The sequence below is a fragment of the Gossypium hirsutum genome, chromosome A12, assembly GCF_007990345.1.
Source record: "Gossypium hirsutum isolate 1008001.06 chromosome A12, Gossypium_hirsutum_v2.1, whole genome shotgun sequence".
Taxonomy (NCBI): Eukaryota; Viridiplantae; Streptophyta; class Magnoliopsida; order Malvales; family Malvaceae; genus Gossypium; species Gossypium hirsutum.
In genome coordinates, this window is record NC_053435.1 from 12,333,902 (window position 1) to 12,339,748 (window position 5,847).

The window sequence follows — 5,847 nt, forward strand, 5'->3', positions numbered from 1 at the left end:
TGCATTCGTTGGTTTAAGTGATTGGGGTGGTCTTTGTAAAAATAGCGGTTGAATGAAAAGCCGGTTTATCAATCTTTAGGCTATCCCTTTGTTGTGCTTGTTGAGTCTTGGAAACGTTCATTAATTTTGAAAACCCGCGCAGCCTAACACTAGCAGTTTTGACATAGCATAAATATAATCAGAAAACAAAACCATAGCAAAAAAAGAAATTTAAATAGCGGCCTTATTACAACTTAAAACCCAAAATTAAATCAGAATATAAAAATAATAAAAATAAACTAACTTAGAAAAAAACCAACTTTGCAGATGATGTGGCCACTACGAATCCCTCACAGCTCCAAGCCCACTATCGTTGGGGATTTCCTGCAGAGATGAAAATAAAGGGTGAGTTCGGTAAACTCAGTGTGTAACATAACCCAACCATAGCCCAAAATAGATCAAACCTCAGAGTCAGACTTATCTGGGCCTTGGCCCAGTACAGATATCAGAATGAAACCCATAAGCCCATAGTAGATACAGAACAAATATATCATGAATGCAGAAATCCCATCCCAGAGCCATCCATAACACCCCCGTACTAGCCTTACACCATGTGGGGAGACTACTCGACCCACCCAACCGCTACACAACACAGAAATTGCAGCGAGGCTGCCAGATATTGTGACGAAGTCACCAGATACAGATATTGTGGCTAGGCCACCAGAACAGATATATATGTGGCGAAGCCACCAGATTGCAATGAGGCTGCCAAATATTGTGACGAAGTCACCAGAACAGATATATGTGGTGAGGCCACCAGATTGCAGTAAGGCTGCCAGAACGCTTCCGCCATCAATATAAACCCATGTCCCATGCAACAGAAATAATATGTCATGGCATACGTATACAGAAACAAAACATCATGCTTTTTAGAAAAAAATAACCCTAGGGGTAAAATCATAATTTTGCATGCATAAGGATATTTCAGTAATTATTACATATTGCTAAGGTTTCATGCTCATTCTAACGTCCACCAAGTAATTAGAAGTACTTACCTCGTCTTTTTACCAAAGTGAGCCCGTTGGCCCATTGGCCCGTTTTCGGCCCATTAAGCCCAAAAATACCGTTGTGCACGAAAATGCACACTCTGCACTCTAATCATCCAAATGCACCATATTCATTAACAACTGTCTCATGAGCGCTCGCACGCTCGCGAGTTCACAAAATACCAATGTTTCGATATTTCAGCTTTTACCGATTCAGTCTAAGGGAGGGTGTCGTTTACACACCTGGTTGATGACGATTGATGACGATATCTCCCGCGCGATAATCCTACAATTGATCACTAATATAGTAGACTTACGAATTAACGGTAACTAACATAAATCCACATAAACTAACCCAATCATCACACAAGTTAGTCATTTACGTACGAGGGGTAAAATAGTCATTTTACCCTCTAGGGGTAAATTGTACTCCTACCCTACAGGGGTATTTTAGTAATTCTACAACTTATCCACTTGGGCCTACTGACCCATTGGGACCACATGGCCCATTTCATCCCATCGCGACCCGAAATAGCCGTCCTACTACTAGAGTAATGAGAAATACACACCTGTTAGGAGATTGCAGTTAATCCGCGCTCCAAACACTCTTAGCTGACACCCAACCCAAACGAGCACGTTACAAAGCGAAAGGGATCAGCCAAGAAGGGTATGCCTACTCTCCTCATGGTTTGCTCTATTTAAAGCCAGCTCTCCATCTACTCTTATGTTAGCTTACCGATGTGGGATCCCTCCACCACCAGAGTTTAAAACCAACACCAACTCTTGCCGTCCCAACATAGCAAAATAATCAACCTTTGCGTGCCAAGGGATTCGAACCAAGGTCCTCTCACATGCCAACTCACGCCACCACCACTAGGCCATCAACTCATTTGTGTCATAAATCCAACACATTAAACTTTAAAGCGCACCTACTTGCTTCCAAATTTATTGAAAAGAAAAACCAAAATATATTGCAAAAGCCAAGACTTGAACCTTGGACCCCTTGCTTCCTCTATGGCGTCACTTCCTTGTCCTCTAAGTGGCGCCACCTTGCCACTACACCACACTCCTTTTGTGTCATCTTTTACCCCTTTACTCTTAAAAGCCCAAACGCCAATTGCATCACCTGTTCATAAAATTAAAATTTCGAAGACTACCACGGATTTAACTTAAGTTTGGGCCTTCCAAAGGCCCACTAACCTACTAAAATATATATATTAACCAACCAGAACACACACAAATTTTAAAAATCACAGAAACACAGAAAACTCGAAAATTGGGGCGTTACAACTCTACCCTCCTTAAAGAAATTTCGTCCTCGAAATTTTACTTGAATCAAACAGATGAGGATATTGTTGATGCATCGCCACTTTTGGCTCCAAGTAGCTTCCTCTCTGCCATGATTACGCCACAGCACCTTTACTAGCAGAACTGATTTCCTCCTCAAAATCTTAACATCTCGATCCAAAATCTGCACAGGCTTTTCCTCAAAAGTCTAGTCTATTTGGACCTCGATATCTGTAACCAGCACAACATAAGTAGGATCAGAACGATACCGCCTTAACATGGAGATGTGAAAGACATCATGAATCCTATCCAACTTTAGAGGTAGCTCCAACTGATAAGCCACTGGACCCACTCACTTAAGAATCCGATAAGGCCCAATGAACCGCGAACCTAACTTGCCTTTCCTCCCAAACCTTAATATTTCTTCCAAGGTGAAACCTTCAAGAAGACCATATCACCCACATAGTACTCAATTTCCTTGTGCTTCAAATCTGCATATGACTTCTGTCTATTAGATGCTTACTTCAACCAGTCTCTAATCAACTTGACCTTATTCTCAGTATCTGCCACCAACTCAGGTCCAAGAACTTGTCGTTCACCCAAATCAGTCCAACAACTAGGTGTACGACATCTTCGTCTATATAGTGCCTTATAAGGAGCCATTCGAATACTTGCCTGATAACTGTTGTTGTATGCAAACTCTGCCAACGGTAAGTAATCCTTCCAACTGCCTCGAAAGTCAATAACGCATCCCCTCAACATGTCTTCCAGAATCTGAATAACCCTTTTCGATTGACCATCAGTCTGAAGATGAAAGGCTGTACTAAAGTTCAATCGCGTACCCAACGCCTCATGCAACTTTTTCCAAAATCGCGATGTGAATCTAGGATCTCGATCAGAAATAATCGACATTGGCACTCCGTGAAGTCGCATTATTTCCGCCACATACAATTTGGCTAACTTCTGAAGTGAATAATCAGTGCGGACAGGTATGAAATGAGCAGATTTGGTCAACCTATCCACAATTACCCAAATTGAGTCCTTTTTTGATGGTGTCAAGGGTAACCCACTCACAAAATCCATGGTTACCCTCTCCCACTTCCAAAGTGGTACTTTCACTGGCTGCAAAAGTCTGGAAGGTAATTGATGTTCAGCTTTCACTTGCTGACAAGTCAGACATTTTCCCACAACTTCTGTTACCTCTCGCTTCAATCCAAGCAACCAATACAACTCATTTTAAGTCGCGATACATTTTACTCCCTCCAAGATACATAGCACACAGACCTCCATGAGCTTCTTTCAGAATTGCTTACCTCAAGTCAGAGTCCTTCTGAATACAAACTCTACCTCGGTAACACAGAACTCCCTCACTATTCAGTCCGAACTCAAAAGTATCCCCATTCTTAACCTGCCGAAATCGAGAAACCAGGGGCTCATCCCTCGACTCTTTTTCCTTAATATCATCCACCCAAGTCAGCCTAACTTGCAGTTCTGCTAACAGACTACCGTCGTCATACAGACTCAAACGAGTAAACATGGCTCTCAGATCAGATACAGTTCTACGACTTAGGGCATCAGCCACCACATTAGCTTTGCTTGGGTGATACTCAATCGTGCAGTCATAATCCTTAAGCAACTCTATCCATCTTCGCTGCCTAAGGTTCAGCTCCTTCTAAGTCAGCAAGTACTTAAGACTCTTATGATCTATGTATATAATACACCTTTCTCCGTATAGGTAATATCTCCAAATCTTAAGTGCAAAGATTACCTCTGCCAACTCCAAATCATGAGTGGAATAGTTTACTTCATGTGGTTTAAGCTGTCGCGATGCATAAGCAACCACTTTACCCTCTTGCATCAGTATGCAGCCCAACCCTACATGTTATGCATTACTGCATACGGTAAAATCTTTTCCAGACTCTGGCTGAATCAGTACAACTGCCTCGGTTAGAACTTTCTTCAGCTTGTCAAAAGATTCCTCTTGTTTCTCAGTCCAAACAAACAATACTCCCTTCTTTATAAGCTTTGTCAAAGGCGCTGCCATCACAAAAAATCCTTCCACAAACCTTCTCTAGTACCCAGCTAAACCCAGAAAATTTCAAATTTTCGACACTGACCTCAGTGGCTTCCATTCCAGAATCGCTTCAATCTTTCGAGGGTCCACCTTGATCCCTTCAGCAGAGACAACATGCCCCAAGAAAGTTACCTCTCTCAACCAGAACTCACACTTACTGAATTTCGCATAAAGCTCCTTCTCCCTCAACACTTGCAGCACAATACGAAGGTGCTCATCATGCTTCTCCTCAGTTTCAGAATAAACTAGAATATCATCGATAAAGACGACCACGAATCAATCCAAGTATGGCTGGAACACTCGATTCATCATATCCATAAATGCCGTAGGTGCGTTCGTCAACCCAAACGGCATAATTAAGAACTCATAGTGACCATACCGAGTTCTGAATGCCGTCTTGTGAATATCCACCTCCTTAACCCTCAATTGATGATACCCAGATCGAAGGTCAATCTTGGAAAATACTGAAGCTCCTCTAAGTTGGTCGAATAAATCATCGATTCTCGGCAGTGGGTACTTGTTCTTAATCGTCAGTTTGTTCAACTGTCGATAATCGATGCACATCCGCATTGACCCATCTTTCTTCTTTACGAACAACACTGGTGCTCCCCACGGAGACACACTTGGTCTAATAAAGCCTCTATCCAATAACTCTTAAATTTGGGTTTTCAGCTCCCCTAACTCCTTCGGTGCCATCCTATAAGGTGCAATGGACACTGGTGCCGTTCCAGGCAACAAGTCGATTCCAAACTTAACCTCTCGGTTCGGGGGCAAAACTGGAAGCTCCTCTAGAAAAACATCTTGAAAATCCTTGACGGTTCTAACTTTATCCACTATCAGATCCTCAGTTTTCGATTGGCTTACAAATTCCAATTAAGCCTCACGTCACTTTCAAATCCACTTCTCGGCTCTCAATGCCGACACCACATTAGACAGATAATCCCTACCCTCGCCTATCACCAAAGCCTCCTCATCCTTCCTGGTCTTTAACATTATTCGCTTAGCAGCACAATCCAGAGTAGCCCTATGCTTAACAAGCCAATCCATTCCCAAAATAAGATCGAATTCTCTGAAAGGTAGCTCCAGAGAAAACTTTTCCTTAAGTTTCTATAGGCACATCTCTATATAGTTAATCTACCCTAACCGAGTGACCCAAAGGACTTAGTACAGATACCCCACTCACGGTCTCCTTAGAGCGCACACCCAGCGACCCAGATATAGCAATTGCAACATATGAATGGGTAGATCCAACATCTATCAACGCAGTGTATGGCATACTGGAAATCAGAAACGTACCAGTTATGACGTCAGGTGCATCACCCTCCTCTCGGGGACGAGCTGTATACACCAACGCCGGCTGACGAGCCTTAGCAAATCCAGCACCCCTACCAAGCGCTCCTCTTCCTCGACTGTTTCTATTACCACCTCTGTCTTGCCCACTTCCTCTCGAAAACTGTGGTC